This window comes from Saccopteryx bilineata, chromosome 1 (assembly GCF_036850765.1).
Source record: "Saccopteryx bilineata isolate mSacBil1 chromosome 1, mSacBil1_pri_phased_curated, whole genome shotgun sequence".
Taxonomy (NCBI): Eukaryota; Metazoa; Chordata; class Mammalia; order Chiroptera; family Emballonuridae; genus Saccopteryx; species Saccopteryx bilineata.
The window spans coordinates 218519577-218538936 of NC_089490.1; the positions used below are offsets into that span (position 1 = coordinate 218519577).

Below are 19360 nucleotides of genomic sequence, written 5' to 3' on the forward strand. Positions count from 1 at the left end.
TGAATGCTGATTCATGGTGAACAAAAGGCCCAAATCAAAGGTTTGTTAGATGTAGCTCCATGACAGCAGGTTCTGGTCTGTTCCGTTCACTGCCCATGCCCCAGCAGTCATGGCTGCCACTTAGCTGGCAATCACGATTAACTTACATCCAGCTGTCTAAGCTGAAATGGCTGCAAACTCAAGTCCCTCAAAGCACTGAGTGTGACATACCATCATGACACACACCTGGAATACAATGATTCTTGATTCCCTCTGATTTCCTTTCTGGCTCCTCTGTTCTTGTTTAAATGCTGCTCATCCTCAGGGCTTATTGCAGGGTATACTGTCCTTTAATTCCTTACATTTACTTGAGTAACTGTATCGGTTTCATATGCCAACTCTGTGCTGATTGCTCTGAAATCCAGACACAAGCCTAGAGGTGCCACATACGCAACACTGCCAGGTTGAGCTATAATCACTTCCACCCTCTGCCCACCCTTTGGCACCAGATCCTCCTCCCCAGCTCAGGAGCAGGACCACCCAAGCCTAGCACTGAGGCTCAGCTGCTCTTCCCTCACCATCCACACCCAATCTGAGGCCTGTCAACTCGACCTGAATGTTCTCAAATCCATGCAGACTTCGCTAGCTCAGCTGCCACCATTATAGCTAGAACCACAAACTTCTTTTTCCTAGATTATCATAAAACTCTTCAATATTTCCCCATTTCCCTCAGAATAAAGCCTGACAGCTTTAAGGTGGCACAAGTCACTCATGATTTGGTCCAGGAGTGGCCACTGGAGAAATACACACTGTGTCTGGGCGAGCTGCTCTGCATTTTCTTATGCACGGGACTCTGCATGGGCTGCCCCACTGCCCAGCCACCCTCCCAGACTTTTTTTCCCACCTTGCTAACAGGTGTTTTTAGACAAACCTATAATCAGCTCATATACTGGGTTCTTCTCAAATCTTAGCATTGGTTCCCAGGTATCTGAATTTGGGCCCCCATAGCATCCCACACCTTTTCCCTTACCATACGTTGCAAGAGAAACACAGCACACTGTTTTAAATGAGCCTATTTACTTATCACTCCCCTCCTCTAAATCCCAAGTACTGCAAAGGCACAGACCCATCTCTGTACCTGGGCCCTGGGCAAAGATGCTGGCTCTGCCATGTGCTAGCTGAGACTGGGGCAAAGTTCCTTCTCTGTTCTGAGCCTCAGGTCCTGTGTGATTGCAACAATTCTATCTATTTCAAAAGACTCTTCTAAGGATCCAATAAGATCTAGATGTGAAGTTTTTATCTCCCAGTTTCCTATATGAAAAGTTCTAAAAATAGTAGCTGAAAATTTTGATGGATGGATTTGTACAATTTAGTAATATGTGAGCAAGTATTTACTGATAAACTGACTTAAAATCCAGCTATCAAAATGAGATCTCCAAGGAGCACAGTCATGTGTACAAACTATAATGTTACTACTGATTGGTTTATGTAAGGAGTACCATAGCAATACAAAGCAGTGCTGGACTTGCAAGAGTTAAAGTGACTCCACACAGAAGCAAACTGAAGCTTTCAGAGGGTGAAGGAAATGCCCAAAACAATCACTAGTTAGGAGCTGCTCTCTTCCCAACTATAATTCCTACGTAAATTATTTTAGAAACTTCATTGTATTATAATGAGATCATTTTGGAGTTTTTCACTTTCCATGTGTCAATAAAAAACAAACCAATTCCTAACAGTAACTGGTTTTCACTTATTCATCCATACCCACCCATTTTGTATGTCAAAAGGAGAATAAATAAAGAGCTGTTTTGTTAAATGGGATATTTTGATCATGAAAGTTTTTCAAAGAGACAGAAGAACAGCTGTGGGTATTGACTGTTCCCATGACATCTTTTAAATCAGAAAAAGATAAAAGAGCTAGCCGGCACCTCCTTCCCCCAGGAGGTTATTAGTTGCTGCATTTTTCAGCACTGTGGCCCCTGAATTACAGATGACACAGTAGGAAGTCAGACAGTCCAATTAATAATTTAAGCTGAGGCATCTGTGTCTTAGGAAAACACGGCAAAAGAAGAATTTTTATTTAGTGCCAACCGATAGGGACTGTACTTTGTCATTTTCATTTTAAAACCACAGAAAATACACTGTTCTATTATTTAGATAAAGGTGTGGTGACATCGGGTGACCAGGATGGCTGGAACCTGAGCATTTTGTAATAAAAACTTAGTAGGCTAAGGCCTAGAAAACATACTCTCTGGGATCCCTTCTGTTGTGTACCACGAAGGGGAGAGTCCTCTGACGGCTTCTCGCAGGTCCTACTAAACTCTGCAATCACAGTGGAGGCACAGGACTAAAATCAATCAGTACTACTGGAAACTGGACTGAACACACACAGCAAGTTCCTTCATTGCGCTCTCCATGAGAACACAACAAGTGAATGAAAAAGTCATCGACTCTGAAGATGCTTCCTTCTTATCGAGCACAAAGGGCACAAAAGAAAATCTGCCAATCCTAACAGCAGGCTAGTTAGTATTTGATTTTTTAAAATAGTTCATTGTAGTGACAAATACATAACAAACTCCACTCACTAACCACACATACTCAAAGCCATCATCGCACGGTTTTCATGTTTATTTGAATCACAGGGTACCGAGTTTTTGATGAACAGCTTCATGAGGTTTATTATCTGATACAACTGCCCTTTTGTTAGGCCAGTAAATACACATATTAAGTTCTATTCTGCACTGTACTAGATGCTGTTGGCCTTGGGGAGCATTAAAGATGAATGACAGAGCCCCCTTAATCCTCAAAGCTTAGCTGGGCAAGACATGCACATGCATAAGAAGTAATAAAGGAAACAAAGTTAAAGGGAGAAGATGCCATTCTGACGAGCACATTGTGAAAGTGGCTCTGTGTGTGCAGACACACTCCGTGCTGCCAAGGGCCTGGGGTGTGGAAGGCACGTGTGCTGCAGATGCCACCTCCATCTGAGCACCAGTACAGACAACTGCACAAGTCGTCCGACTCAATACCAGTACATCTGAACAGTCTCCCTAAGAAGTAAGAAATGTGGGGGGGAACTGATACAGGAAATACTCCAAAACTACAAGAATGAAGAACCTAAAAGTCTTATAGCCAGGGGCCAGGGGAAATCACCATATCCCTGGTAAATATGGCATAAGAAAATACTAACACATTTCTTTGACGAATGTACATGATGCTCAAGATTTACATAATATTAGGATATTATGTGAAAGGAGCCAAATACAAAACTTTGTTAAAACTCTACAGACATTAAGTTCCTGTAGAGAAACACCCCCCCCCATATTATTGGAGTGGCTACCTACCACAGGAAAGCCTGTGCACGCTTTCTGATTTCTTTTTTTATTTCTCCGAAACATGTCAATCCACACATATTTAAAAACAGTATAAATTCAATAAGTCAAACACATTTTGAAAATAATCCTCCATAAAAACCAATGCATATTTAAATCACACAGAGAAATTATTTTATTTCTATGAAATGACATGACCATTAGTTTCCCTTTCCTTTTATGCCCCAAACTAAGATACCTGAACATGGCAGTGAATATTAGCATTAGATGACCAACACCTGTTGTTGACTAACTGCGAGTATATGGTTTTTCATAGCAGGTTTTCACAAAAATAGTGAGTGGCCTTCATTGCCATACACTGGAAATTACTCGTGTTAGAATGTCTTACATCGGTATATACTGTCACACGCTTTATACCTCCTGAGCACATGTGAGGCACGCAGTGTGGAACACAGCACTCTGGCTTCCGAGTGAAGAGACCTGTGTCCACCTCTAGGGACAGGATTACCTGTAGACCTTTCAGCAATGCGCGCCCTCCCCGAGACTCAGTTCATCTGCAGGATGGGGATCGTGCCAGCCTTGCACACCTCAGACAGGTGTTGTGAGACCCAGTGAGGAAACACACAGAAGCACTCTAAGATATTAAACTGCCCTGGCCGGTTGGCTCAGTGGTAGAGCATCGGCCTGGCGTGCAGGAGTCCCGGGTTCAATTCCCGGCCAGGGCACACAGGAGAAGTGCCCATCTGCTTCTCTACCCCTCCCCCTCTCCTTCCTCTCTGTCTCTCTCTTCCCCTCCCGCAGCCAAGGCTCCATTGGAGCAAGGTTGGCCTGGGCGCTGAGGATGGCTCTGTGGCCTCTGCCTCAGGTGCTAGAATGGCTCTGGTTGCAACAGAGCAATGCCCCAGATGGGCAGAGCATCGCCCCCTGGTGGGCATGCCGGGTGGATCCTGGTCAGGCGCATGCAGGAGTCTGTCTGACTGCCTCCCCGTTTCCAATTTCAGAAAAATACAAAAAAAAAGATATTAAACCTCACACAAATGTAAAATATGAGTAGTATTCCCATTTGGTAAGTACGCACGAAGAAACTCAAATGGACTAAGTGGTATCCCATCCAGCTCTAGAGCCCTTTGCTAATGCTCTTCCCACTGCACCAAACTAAACAATGGAGACGTCAGAAGTCCAGAGAGCAAGGTGGGTCAGGAAGTCAAGATGGCCAACTTGTTGGCAAAAGTCTGAAAAAAAAAATGACTTATTACTGCTGTGTAAAATGTTGCTACTGGGTTCTGGACTGACTTTGCATTTCTAAGTCCTTGGACAAATGTCCACACAGCTCCTCTACTCCCTGGAGCACCTGTATTGTAAGCCAGGTCAAGTGCACTGAGCTGCAGGGAAGAGCAGACTCGGCCTCCAAGCTTGACCCTGCATGTCATGCTCACAGGGCACTGGGACCCCAGCACTGCCGGAGTCTAACACCCTCAACAGCATGCTGATGTGAGTGCGTACCCACTTCCGATTTCAGAATCTACGTACAGGCACCTGAAACTTTCCTTGCTCTAAGCTGACAATCCTGAGTTGGGCTGATTCTTAAAAAGTACACTGGACAGGGAGTCCCACCTGACCTGAGGGCCCTCACTGTGCCACCTGAGAGACAGAAGCCATGAGTAGACAGACATTAACTCCTCTGCTGAGGCGGAAGCTGTGACCCCAACACCAGGAGTGCCATCCCTTGGATCCTGCAGGAGGGCGGTACAGGCCCTTCCCGGACCCGCTGCTGGTCTATCAAAGGCATGGCTTCTGGGGCTGACCTGCCAAGCAAGAGTCAGGGAGGCAGACACCTCCTGGACAGTCACCGGCAGAAGACAACCTAGCTTCTCAGAAGGCAGAGCCACCAGTCAACCAATGATCTAATGAGTGAGAAAAAGGTTATAAAGACTTGATATAATGGCCACCGCTGAGTCCAGTCTAAATTCCCCACCTCTAACTGGTCATGAACAGGTAGGTCATCCTGTCCTATGAGGAAACAGGAAACTCGGGCACAGACACTGGGCTCAGCTGAACAGGGAAGAGAGAGCAGGGGCTTATTCATGCTTTCACTTCTGGTTTTACCCCTAACGGTCCGCGTGGTGCAGGCCCACTGTATGTCACACGCCCTCAGTGTCCTAGGAAAGAGTCTCCTGCAGACTTGGACACAGAAGGAACATTAGAATGACACCTTCAGGAATGTTTCCCATGACGTGCTTCTCTCCAGGGCTAGGTTTCTCTCCATCCACAGAGAATGGAGGCCAGTACATCAAGGTGCACACTCATCCTCAATGGGACTCACTCTGAATTTCCAAAGTAGAAGCTGAATGCTATATAGGAAAGGAAAGTGGGACCACTTTCAATGACAAATGCAAACTCGTTACCTTGGCTTGATTAGTTTTGAAAGTTCTTACCACCAAAGATCTTTACCTGAAAGAAGTAGAAGAATGACCACCTAACACAATCACTAGTATTTTATCCCCCCAAAAAACACCCAGTAAGAACCCTGTTTCCTTATAAAAATTATAGCCACAGGAAATCATTACTTTCTTGGAACCTCCAGGTCCATGAAACGAGGTATGAGAAACTGCAGGTATGATAACAGAAGATCAGCCACAGAAAACCTGCCACCTGTGGCAGCCGGCAGACCCAAAGCTCTTGCCTGACCATCAGTGTGTGTCCTTCATAATAAAATGTGAACATTAGTGTTTAGGGATTTGCCATTTCCAAAACCCTTTTATGTTCATTGGCTCCTAGGAAAACTTCTGAGGAAACAAGAAAGAAACTGCTTTCTCATTTAAGAAAAAAGTAAAAAACCTCAGGACAATTAAAAAAATTTGCCTTCAATCTACTAACTGGGTATCAAGAGACAAGACACTAGACAGAAGCCAAGTGCTTCGTTCTTTCTACTAGAACTGGTAGCTGCTCACATTTACCTGTGGCTTTTAAAAATTAGGAATAAAAATAAAACAAAATTACTGATTTTAGCAGTCCAAAAGAAGCCAACCTAATCTGAATCTGCTAACAGGCAAAAAGAAAAACATCTGTCTTCCCTGTTTTTAGGCCTTAGGAAAGACATAGTTTGGGAAGAATGCGGAAGGTGAGCACATACACGGGAGGCAGGAGGATACTTTCAGGTCTGCCCCGCCTCCCAGGGGTGGCCAGTCTGCAGGATCCCAGTCACCAGGGAGCAAGGCTGCTGGGTGTAAAGGAGCCTCCCCGTGCTCCTCCATGACACAGTGGCAGCTGTCCCGCTGTTCACCTGAGTGGTCCAGTCATGGGACATAAGGAAGGCAGCAGCACCTCCAGTCAACATGCCCACAGAGACCACTGCACAAGCCCAGCTCATGACCAAACACCTGACTTTTTAAAAAAAATTTTTATTTATTTTAGTGAGGAGAGAGAGAGAGAAAGAGGGAAAGAGCAGGAAGTATCAACTCCCATAGGTGCCTTAACCAGGCAAGCCCAGGGTTTCAAACCGGTGACCTCAACATTCCAGGTCAAGGCTTTATCCACTGCACCACCACAGGTCAGGCCAAACACTTGACTTTTGAGAGCTCAAATCAAGTACTCTGAGCCCCACTGGCTCCTGCTAGTTACCCAAACATCCCAAGAAAATCTCGGTCGACAGGCAGAGCCAGCTGGACACAATCCCAGCCTGAAGAGCACCAGCCAACATTGAAGCTTCCACACCACCACGAACAACAGCATTTTACTGATCTTTGGTTTTGCCTCAAAGAAACATGCTTTCTTTCCTTGTGCCAGAGAACACTGTCTAGTATTTTGAGTATTAATCACCTACTTAGACTCACAATCATAAATCAGATCTTAAGAGAGATAATCTATTCTGACACCCAGAAGTGAAGTGATTTGCCTGAGGTCACAGGACAAGTTAGGAGCAGAATGGATTTCTGACTGGGGTACCAAAACGCTGTCAGTCACTATCCTTTTTCCTTGAATGTGGTACAGAATTAACGATTGATTTTGGTTACACACACCTCCCTACAGCTGGAATGCCCTGTAGAACTCCCGAGCCCCGCCCTGTTCAAACCCATTCCGGGCTTTTGCTGATACACATCCCCTTGTTGAAAACCTTTCCTCTTCCATTGAAGTGAGAAAACCTAATGTATTCAAAGTCCTCATCTACTACGCCTCCCTCAAATTCACTCCTTTTTTACCCTAAAACTTTACCTTGAAAGGACTTTCTATTCCTTTTCTATATCGTGGTCTATGGGTCGTATCCATCCATGAGACAGACACTTATCCTACTAAGAGCCACGCTGGGCACAGAAGGATGGGAAGACATGGCTCTTGGCTTGGAGGAGGCCTGTGAAGCTTCCAGGTAAAGCAAACCTGATGAGCAAGGGCTCAGGAGGGTCGGAGTGCAACTTGGCCAGAACAGCATCCCCTAAAGGGTTTCTTGCTGTTTCTCTTGGCTCATTGAACTAAAATAATGTTCGAATATATGCACCTTCCCTTCCACACTCTAAAATTAAAAGCCCATGCATCTACAAAACTGGTGAGTCAAAGAAGACATTATTGCAAAGGGGGAACAAGCCGCCACAATACCCTTCTCTCTTTCCTTGGCTGGAACAAGTAGAGTTGCAAACTTTACTTTTTTCTCATGGGGAAAAAAAGTGTTGCTGACTTCGGCAACTGAAGACAAGAAAAGAGCAGGCCATAAGATGTCTGTTTCCTATGTGGATGGAGGGCCCCTGGCCCGGGCAGGCACATAAGCAACAAGTGAAGCCTCATTTCACCACTAACTAGTGACCTGGGAGTAGAGTGCTGGTTCCCAGACTTCAGCATGACTCTCACTGTGATTAAGGCAGAACTCCTGCTGACCCTCTCTCCATCCCTGAGGCAAACCAGCCTGCTTTTCCTGTACTCTTCCCCTGTGAACCAGAACTCTCATCCTGCCTGGGAGAAGGAGCCGTCATTTATTCTGCCTGCATTTATAGTTCCCTGCATAGCTTAGCCACACATTTTTTTTCTTGAAGCACAGGTGAGTCCCCTCACAAAGATGCGGCACAACTAGAAAGGTTTCTTAAATCTTAGGAGCTGATATCTGCACAAAAAGGTGAACAAGTGGGGGGAGGGTTCTGACCATTGGTTCCCCATTTCCAAAATTACCTGAAAGATACTATACTTACATTCTTGGGCTCAGCCCCAAGATTCATGTTCCGAGGGACTGGAGTGACCCCCGGACTACAAATTTAAAAGGTGATTCCCATACACAACTAGGATTAGAAGCTACTGATTTAAACACAATTCTAAAAAATGAAAGACAGAGTTAAATGAATGATTCTAAAGTCCTAGTTTTCCCCAGTGGGAAATACCTTCCACTCACATTTAAGAGCTCAATTCCAAGCAATTTATTGACTCACAATGTCTTTTACTTAGTTTTGAAGAAAATAAATGCAATGTGAAATAGGGAATGCTGTAGAAACCAAACAGTTGAGTCCAAAACATTGTAAGTTTCTATTCTAATGACAGTAGCCTGGTTTGCTGTGCTGTCAAGGTACACTGAAATTGCAACATTTAATAAAAATTTTCTATTGTATCAAGCACTTTCTAAGTAGTTTTCAAGTATTAACTGCAATAACCTTATGAGATAAGAATTATTATTATCCTTATCTTAAAGTAAAATTCCTCAAACCCCGCAATATGGCATTTAAGGTCCTTCCCCAATTTCATTCCATTCTATCAAGATCACCCTCAACCCCCCCCCCTCGTTTTCTCCCAAATACACCAGACCCATCCCCACCTCAATGACTTTCTTCTTGGAGTCCTGCCCACAAACGTCCTTTCCACTCCATAATGACAAGGCCTCTGTGACATGAAGAGCACAGACATTAACATCAGAACTGAGTTCCAAATCCTGGCCTAGTCATTTACTCGCTGTACTTCCCTGGAGAAGTGTCTTAACCCCCTGGCACCTGTTTCCTGTGTGTAGTAGGCTGGAGCACAAGTACTCAGCAGATGCTTGGTGCCCAGCATGTGCCAGGCTCTACTCAAGAGCTGAGGGCACAGAGAGGAGCCAACCAGAAAAGGCGCTGTGCTCACAGGGCACATTCTGGAGGAAGAAGTCTTGGAACGATGTGCCAGGAATGGAAAGGATAAAGAAGACTGGGTGTTTAGGCATAGGTGTGGATGTTAACAGGAGGGTGGCCACAGGGAAGATCTGGAGGGAAGGACCAGGGTTAGGGAAACCTGAAAGACAGAGCTGGGAGCAACCCTGCCTGGCCTGCCCACAGGACAGCAAGGATGTCAGGAAGTGGGTTAGAAAGGGAGCAGAGACCAGATGGGAGAGCCAGATTTAGGGGAGAAGCTGAACAGTGGGCTGAGCAGGATGAGAGAAAACAAAGGTCAAGGACGACTCCAAAATGTTTGGCCCAAAATCCAGGACGGTGCAGGTGATGCTTAGCAAGACGAGAGAAGACTAGAAGGAACCAGGTTTACAGTCCAATACAATCATATGTGCAAAATGCCTGACATACAGTAAGAACATGGTAAGTACTGACAAGTTATTTTTGTGTGGTCATCATTCCAGATCAAACCCTGAACTCTGCAGCTCAGGCCGACCCCTCCTCAGGAGTGTGTTCGGGTCACTGGGCACATGCTGAAGCTGGCTCTTCTCGCGTGTCTGCAGTTCTCTCAAGGGTGGGGATGAAAAGCCACCTTAGCATCAGCACTCATTTGAAAGCTTCTTGAGGGCAACAAAGCACATACCCTAACACTTGTTAACATGAGCTACAATGTCTGGGGAACCGGAATTTGTTTTGCAAAACAAGATTGAGGCTTAACTGATGTATGACACACACAGGAAAAAGAAACAAAAACAAAAAAGCAAAACCAAGTCCAGACATTCACGACTGTGTTAAAACCTTTGAGCTACAGCAGGCAATAGAGCTGCTACTGTCAGCGCTGGGGAGATGCTGAAGAGGTCGCTGGAAGGAAGGCCCGTGGGGTAGAAAACAAGGAGACAAGATCGTGGTCAAGACAAACCTTGCCCACTGGGGGCAATTCTCTTCATCATTAGCTATGTCCCAGGAGGCCTGTTGGATTTTGAATACGCAATTCCAGAACGGGCAAAGGGGCAGAGTCACAGCTCCCAGAAGCCTGTCTGGGGACCAGTGCAAGGCCAGCTGCTGGAAAATTGGCTGAGGGTTTGTTAAAAACACAAATTCGGCCTGACCTGTGGTGGTGCAGTGGATAAAGCGTTGACCTGGAATGCTGAGGTCACCGGTTCAAAACCCTGGGCTTGCCTGGTCAAGGCACATATGGGAGTTGATGCTTCCTGCTCCTCCCCCCTTTCTCTCTCTCTCTCTTTCTCTCTCTCTCCTCTCTAAAATGAATAAATAAAATAAAATAAAAACACACACAAATTCGCCTCTTTTTCCAGCTGGAACCATGGAGGGTGCAGAAAAGAAGAAGAATGCTAATTGTCAGAGAGAAGGAGAATGCTAATGCCAGTTGGAAGAAAAAGAAGGTTCCTGCTGTGCCAGAAACCTGAAGAAAAAGCGAAGGAATTTCGCAGAGCTGAAGATCAAGTAACTGAGAAAGAAGTTTGCCCAAAAGATGCTGCGAAAGGCTAGGAGGAAGCTCATCTATGAAAAAGCTAAGTACTCACAAGAGTGCAGGCAGATGTACAGAACTGATATTTGAATGGCTAGGATAGTAAGAAAGGCTGGCAACTTCTATGTACCTGTGGAACCCACACTGGCATTTGTCATCAGAATCAGAGATATCAGTGGTGTGAGCCCAAAGGTCCGCAAGGTGCTGCAGCTTCTGTGTCTGCGCCAGATCTCCAACAGCACCTTTATGAAGCTCAACAAGGCTTCAATTAACAAACTGAGGATTATGGAACCATGTATTGCATGGGGGTACCCAAACCCGAAGTCAGTAAATCTACAAGCGTGGTTATGGCAAAATCAACCAAAAATGAATTGCTCTGACAGATAACACATTGACTGCTCGATCTCTTGGTAAATATGGCATCATCTGCATGGAGGAGCTGATTCATGAGATCTATACCATTGGAAAATGCTTCAAAGAAGCAAACTTCCTGTGGCCCTTCAAATGATCTTCTCCACGTGGTGGAATGAAGAAAAAGACCACCCACTTTGTAGAAGGTGGGGATGCTGGCCACAGGGAAGACCAGATCAACAGGCTTATCAGAAGGATGAACTAAGGTATCTTCCATGGTTATTTCTGTAATCTGGTCACTTAATAAACAGTGAAGTGAAGGCTTTAAAGTTGAAAACAAAAAACACCACAAATTCCTTAGCTACTCTTTCAGGAATTCTGGCTCATGAGAGCGGACGTGCCCCTCACCCCCATCATGCTTAACAGGTTCGTCAGGTGTTTCTGGTGTTGATTCATCTTTGAGATCCATGGGGTAGGAAAATACTTTGGAAAACATACATTACACAAACATATGGTGTAATTAAACCACACATTCAGAAGCAGTGCCAGCAGTGCCCTTTAAAGCCACTCCACACCCCTACCCTTCCCACGGTCCTGTGACCACATCCACCTCAGCACACATTTCTCCAAGGGCTGGAGCGCAGGCAGCCCAGGCACATTCTGTATTCTCAGAGAACTCGGCAACAAGGTCCCTACAAAAAGGTGGAGTGTCCCTACCACTGGCTGGGCACTGCAGCCGAAGTCTGCTATGGGCAAACTGAATAAGAAGGCAGAGACAAGGTTTTAAGTCAGAGTTGGTGTCCTGGGGTCAGCGTTCAGTCTATAAACATGAGAGGAAACAGGTGAAAAGCTGGTTGAATCAGAGGAGAAAGTTGGTGCACATGTGGACATCCAAGGCAGGCAGAAAGGGAAGAAAAACATGCCACACGCTCTGCTAAACCCTGAACACAATATATATTATTCACACCTCTTCCAGTTCAAGAAAAGGAAACCACAGCTCAGAGACCTAAGAGGCACATCTAAAGTTGAACAATGAGTGATGTGGCAGAGAAAGAATCCAACAGCAAGTTTGCTGGGCTCCGCCTAAACCTGCACAGCTGCCATCTGGGAATACACATTAGAAAGTAACAGTCTCCAGTGGAGAGGAAGCCCACGTTCATGGACTAGAAAACGTAGTGTTGTTAAAACCACTTCTAGCCACAGTGATCTACAGGTACAACAAAATCCCACCCAAATCCCAACGATGTGCTTGGCAAAAATAGAAAAATCCCTCCTAAAATTCACGGAATCTCAAGGGACCTCAAATAGTCAAAACCATCTTGAAAACAAAAGCTGGAACTCCCTCACGTGTTCCGATTTCACGAGCTCCCACAAAGCCACCATAATGAGAACAGTGTGGTGCTGGTACACAGACACACAGACCAACCAGTTAGAACAGAATGCCAGAAATAAACACTCACATATGTGGTCAAATGACCTTTGATAAAGGTGCCAAGACTCTTCAAGAGAGAAATGACAGTCTTCTCAACAAATAGTACTGAGACCGCTGCATATCTGCATACAAAAGAATAAAGTTGGACCTTTATATCTCCATGTATAAAAGCTCAGTTAAACAGATCAAGTGGATGTAAATGTAAGAGCGATGACTAAAGACTTCACACAAGAAAACACAGGACAAAAGCCTTGTGGCACTGGGTTTGCAAAGGTTTATTGGATATGACACTGAAAGCACAGGCCACAGAAGCAAAGATAGGTAAGCTGGACTTCATCCAAATCAAAAACTTTTGCTCATCAAAGAACACTATCAACAGAGTGATGTGAAAAGGCAACTCAGAAAGTATTCAATAGGAGGAAGTATCAGGCAATGGCATATCTGATAAAAAAGCTCCAAGAGCACACTGCATTCCCACTGAGCCTGGCTACCGGCATTCGGCTCCACGATCTCCAACGGACATACCGTGGAGAGGTCCTGCTCCTTCCGGCAGGCAGACCCAGTGGTGCTGGACCTTTCAGAAGACCCACAATTGGTCAAATAAATTTTTAAATATGATATATATGTTTGCTTGCTTAGAGTTTGCATTGTGTGTGGGGAACAGGCTGTAAGCAGGCAGGTGGTTATAGCCTAAGGCTTAGTTTTAAGACTAAGCTTTTCCCCAAACCCTTGACTGATTGCATGATGTGGGTGGTACACTCTCAAGAGGAATCCCATTATGCCTCAGATAACTGACTTTGTATCAGAGACTTCCTTGTTCGTATATTGGATTAAAGGTTTTGGTTTCTTCACTATAAAGTGGGGGGCAGACCGGGAGCTTGCTCTCTCTTGGTTCCTAAGGTTAGCATTAGAGTAGAGAGCAGAGAAAGGCCACGTGGAGGAGGCCAGGAGAAGCAGCCAGGATGGTGGAGTGCTGAAGGAGAAGCCAGTTTGTGCAGAGTTTGTGCAGAGAGAAGGAGATGGGGAACAGAGGGAATAAGGCTAGTGAGCTAGAAACCTTTGATTCTAGGAAACTTAGATAAGTCAGTGGCTTTGTGAGTGCTGAATGAGTGGGTTTTGGAGCCCAGTGTGTGTTTTTACTTGCCCGCCGGGTGCAAGCTAGGATTAAAGCTAATGGCCCACCAGTTCATGGCTCTGTTGTTTCATTACCATCTGTCTGAATCTATCTAATGCAAACCTACATGGGCCAGGCAGCTGTGATGGTGGCCGTGGCTACTGGCTTTACATTTGGCGTAGTCCATGGCAAGATGTGATACAGTTCACTATGGAGTCACCACCACCTTTAGCAGTGGAGTAGAGGTCTGGCTGCTGTTATGGTTCCCCATGGCTGTCCATTTGGGGGCCACAGGCTGGCTAACTTTTACAGCCGTTCGTGAGGAAACCAAGAGCTCTGTGGAAGAGGCTGCCCAGGACCTGCAAACCGAGCAGTGGCAGGAGCTGGAGCAAACGTGGGAGAAAGAGATGCTGACCCTGGAGCTGGAGCAAGCACCAGAGAAGGAGGCTGACCAGGTTCATGAGATTCACCTGGAAATGGAGCAGCTGCTGTTGAAGGAATCATAGGTTCATGAGTTGGAGATTGCCCTGGACATTGTGGAGAGCCAGTGTTAGATTCGGGGAGGCATGCTGTGGCTGCCAGAGTGTAACATTTTGGAGCAGGAACAGGAGGTGTGAGGGTCCTGCTGTGGCTGCCAGAGTGTAACTATTGAAGGAGCAGGAACAGGGAGTGCTGATAGGGCCCCTGTGAGGCTGAGAACAAAGAAGTTTATGTTTGAAATTCGCCACTAAGCTAAACCCGGCCCCTGTTGCTATGCCGGCCCTTGTTGCTATGCCGGCCCCTGTTGCTATGCTGTGTGCGACCTCCCTAGTGAATAGCTAACTGCCACATCTGCTTCTGTATAATGCTTGCTCACTTAGGATATATAAGGACCTAGCTGTAAGTGCCAGGCGCGCCTCTCATTTGCAGCTCCTTGTGAGTACTGTGTCTCCGGACATCTTGGGAGTTCGCCCCTGCGCAGGTTAAACTGGACAATAAAGTACCATCTACACTCCTGAAAGTCTTCAACATTTGTTTTTGTACCCGGTAAATGCAACAGCCAGCAGTGGCAGGAGGCCAGGGCTAAGGCCAGAGCTGGGGCTGCAAGTCCTGCAGAGCAGAAGGTGGCAGTGACCTGGGGCTCATGTCCGGCAGTGGGAGCTGATGGTTTTAGTTCCTCTTTGGAGGATGAGGAGAATCAGGCTAGAGTTGCGATCCGCAGTCTCCGGAAGGTGAGAGCCCAGTAGCAAGGAGTACCTACTACGCCCCTGGTAGGTCTGCGATTTTGGGACATACGGGTAGACGCCATCATCCTCGCTGGAGCAGAGATGGAAATGCTGACTGCCATTGCCACGTGCTCCTCTTTAGGACAGTGTAAGACATGCCAGGACGGTAGGGATGAGGGGGGTGGCTGAGGTCTCCTGTGCATGGACTAATTTCCTGGACTACAACCGGAGTGGGCACTGGCTCCTTTGTTGGATGGAATTATGGATTTTGGACAATGTGAGATACCCTGATGGGGATAGGGGTAGCTTTGCTGGAAGCACTCCCCTGCCCCAGGAAGCTTTCCCCATGGCTAGAAAGAAGACCGAGGACATTTTGTGCTTTTGGCAAAGAGCTCAGAGACTGGTGAAATGTACCTTTGTAATTGTTGAAATTGTATGTTTTGTCATGTTGTTGTAATTTGTGTAATGTGCCTAATTTCCTTGTGCAGAAATACTTGTGCTTTAGATTGTAAGTGAGCAAAAGGGGTGGAATGTTGGTCAAATAAGTTTGTAAATATGATATATGTTTGCTTGTTTATAGTTAGCATTAGGTATGGGGGACAGGCTGTAAGCAGGCAGAGTGATTATAGCCTACGGCTTAGTTTTAAAACTAAGTTTTTCCCCAAACCCTTGACTTGATTGCATGATGTGGGTGGTGCACTCTCATGAGGAATCCTATTATGCCTCAGATAAGTGACTTTGTATCGGAGACTTCCTTGTTTGTATATTGAATTAAAGGTTTTGATTACTATAAAGTGGGGCAGACTGGGAGCTTGCTGTCTCTTGGTTTCTGAGATTAGCATTAGAGGAGAGAGCAGAGAAAGACCACATGGAGGAGAGGAGAAGCAGCCAAGATGGTGGAGTGCTGAGGGAGAAGCCAGTTTGAGGGAGAAGCCAGTTTGTGCAGAGTTTGTGCAGAGAGAAGGAGATGGGGAACAGAGGTGAATACGGCTAGGGAGCTAGAAACCTTTGATTCTAGGAAACTCAAATAAGTCAGTAGCTTTGTGAGCCCAGTGAGTGTTTTTACTTGCCCACCAGATGCAAGCTAGGATTAAAGATGATGGCCCACCAGTTCTTGGCTCCATTGTTTCATTATCGTCTGTCCGAATCTAATGCGAACCTACACAGGCCAGTGGCTGTGATGGTGGCCATGGCTACTGACTTTACATCCACCATCCCAGCATTTACATCCAGCCATTCAATGAATCCTCATTACCATGAACCACTAACACCAGAGATTCCAGTTTCTCACAACTCATGCACTTCCCCCTGTATTTAAATAGTATATGAAAATAAATTAGTGGCATAGAGTATCTGTAGGCTCTGGTAAATGGAATAAATCAGTTGTAATCGGTAGCTTTATACTCACAGCTGAAAGTGGCAATTTACACTCATCAACATAATACAATATGACAGGACAGAATTAGTTCCACTGACAGAATCGGGGTTTGATCTCATGGTAATATGTAAGATACCGTCCTCAATCACCAGGCTCCTAGCAGTGAGTTTTGGGTCCACTAGTCTGAAGGAAGATTAAAAAATAATTTAATAATAAGTGGTTGAAACATCAAAGAGTGAGGTCCTAGTCTGCGGAGAGTCCATACAAAGCTTGGGAAACACCACAGCACATGATTTTTTAAAGCTGTCACAATTTAAGTTTCTCTAAACATCTACTGTTTAATCTAATTTTCCCTCATAAATGTTTTTGGCCTCAGCTCAAACTGAATCAACATTTGCATTATAAACTCTATTTGCACATTTCCCTGGTCTGACTGTGAAACATCTTTAATCTGATATATGACACAGGCAGAAGCCAGAATTTTAATGCTCCTTACTGGCAACATTGTTTTCCTACAAAGCTAATATCACAGTTTTCTGTTAGCCAGATTTCTAGAAGTTAGTCTAAGCAAAATGAGAAATAAAAGCCTGTAGAATATTCTTCACATACAAATTTTTTCCCAGGTTGTTAAAAAAAGAAAGAAAGAAAGAAAGAAAGAAAGAAAGAAAGAAAGAAAGAAAGAAAGAAAGAAAGAAAGAAAGAAAGAAAGAGAGAGAAGAATTCTGCTAGGTGTTTTATGACTACATTATTAACATGAATTGCTACCCATCTGAAGAGACCACGTGTGACTCTGCCTCGTGCATGTGGGTTCGCACTGTGAAACTGTTCGCACCATGAAACCGTCCCAACGCTGCTGGGCAGCAGTCGTTTCACTCACAAAAGTCCACCCAGCAGTGTGGCAGTGAGGAATTCTGCACTGCATCATGGTGACACTGCCCTTAGCAAGCCACTCTGTGACATGCTCATCGTCAGTGTTGAAAGCAACAATAATAAAAATGTTAGTCATTTTTATCAGGGTTACTGATTTTACACATATTAAAACAAAGGGAACTCAAAAGAATAATCCCCTTCACGATTGCAACAAAAAAAATAAAATACTTAGGAATAAACATAACAAAGAATGTAAAAGACTAGGACTTATATAATGAAAACTATAAACCATTGTTAAGGGAAATCGAGAAAGATATAATGAGATGGAAGAATATTCCTTGTTCTTGGCTAGGAAGAATAAATATAATCAAGATGGCCATATTACCCAAAGCAATATACAAATTTAATGCAATTCCCATCAAAATTCCAATGACATTTTTTAAAGAAATAGAGCAAAAAATCATCAGATTTATATGGAACTATAAAAAACACCGAATAGCCAAAGCAATCCTAAAGAAAAAGAATGAAGCTGGGGGCATTATAATACCTGACTTCAAACTATATTATAGAGCCACGACAATCAAAACAGCATGGTATTGGCAGAAAAATAGACACTCGGACCAATGGAAGAGAATAGAAAACCCAGAAATAAAACCACATATATATAGTCAAATAATTTTTGATAAAGGGGCCAAGAACACACAATGGAGAAAAGAAAGCCTCTTCAATAAATGGTGCTGGGAAAACTGGAAAGCCACATGCAAAAGAATGAAACTGGACTACAGTTTGTCCCCCTATACTAAAATTAACTCAAAATGGATCAAAGATCTAAACATAAGACCTGAAACAATTAAGTACACAGAAGAAGACATAGGTACTCAACTCATGGACCTGGGTTTTAAAGAGCATTTTATGAATTTGACTCCAAAGGCAAGAGAAGTGAAGGCAAAAATTAATGAATGGGACTACATCAGACTAAGAAGTTTTTGCTCAGCAAGAGAAACTGATAACAAAATAAACAGAAAGCCAACTAAATGGGAAATGATATTTTCAAACAATAGCTCAGATAGGGCCTAATATCCAAAATATACAAAGAACTCATAAAACTCAACAACAAACAAACAATCCAATAAAAAAATGGGAAGAGGACATGAACAGACACTTCTCCCAGGAAGAGATACAAATGGCCAACAGATATATGAAAAGATGCTCATCTTCTTTAGTTATTAGAGAAATGCAAATCAAAACTGCAATGAGATACCATCTCACACCTGTTAGATTAGCTATTATTAACAAGACAGGTAATAGCAAATGTTGGAGAGGCTGTGGAGAAAAAGGAACCCTCATACACTGTTGGTGGGAATGTAAAGTAGTACAACCATTTTGGAAGAAAGTATGGTGGTTCCTCAAAAAACTGAAAATAGAATTACTTTATGACCCAGCAATCCCTCTACTGGGTATATACCCCCAAAACTCAGAAACATTGATACGTAAAGACACATGCAGCCCCATGTTTATTGCAGCATTGTTCACAGAGGCCAGGACATGGAAACAACCAAAAAGCCCGTCAATAGATGACTGGATAAAGAAGATGTGGCACATATACACTATGGAGTACTACTCAGCCATAAGAAATGATGACATCGGATCATTTACAGCAAAATGGTGGGATCTTGATAACATTATACGAAGTGAAATAAGTAAATCAGAAAAACCAGGAACTGCATTATTCCATACGTAGGTGGGACATAAAAGTGAGACTAAGAGACATTGATAAGAGTGTGGTGGTTACGGGGGGAGGGGGGAGAGGGAGAGGGAAAAGGGGAGGGGGGGAGGCACAAAGAAAACTAGATAGAAGGTGACAGAGGACAATCTGACTTTGGGTGATGGGTATGCAACATAATTGAATGACAAGATAACCTGGACATGTTATCTTTGAATATATGTATCCTGATTTATTGATGTCACCCCATTAAAAAAATAAAATTATTTAAAAAAAAAAAAAAAGGGAAGTGATGCACCCTCCACATAAAAGAGATTTAATGTGCAAGTCTAAGTTATAAATGTTGGCATCTACAGTGGCTTTCTCCTTAGGGACAC

At 44.3% G+C, this 19360-nt stretch overlaps 1 protein-coding gene and 1 pseudogene across 3 annotated transcripts in view; one reads left to right on the forward strand and one right to left on the reverse strand.

Moving 5' to 3' along the window:
* Window positions 1–19360, reverse strand: part of SIPA1L2 (signal induced proliferation associated 1 like 2) — a 261170-nt gene that overhangs the window by 126059 nt on the left and 115751 nt on the right. The window lies entirely within an intron of this gene.
* LOC136320309 (large ribosomal subunit protein uL30-like) lies at window positions 5762–11526 on the forward strand (annotated as a pseudogene).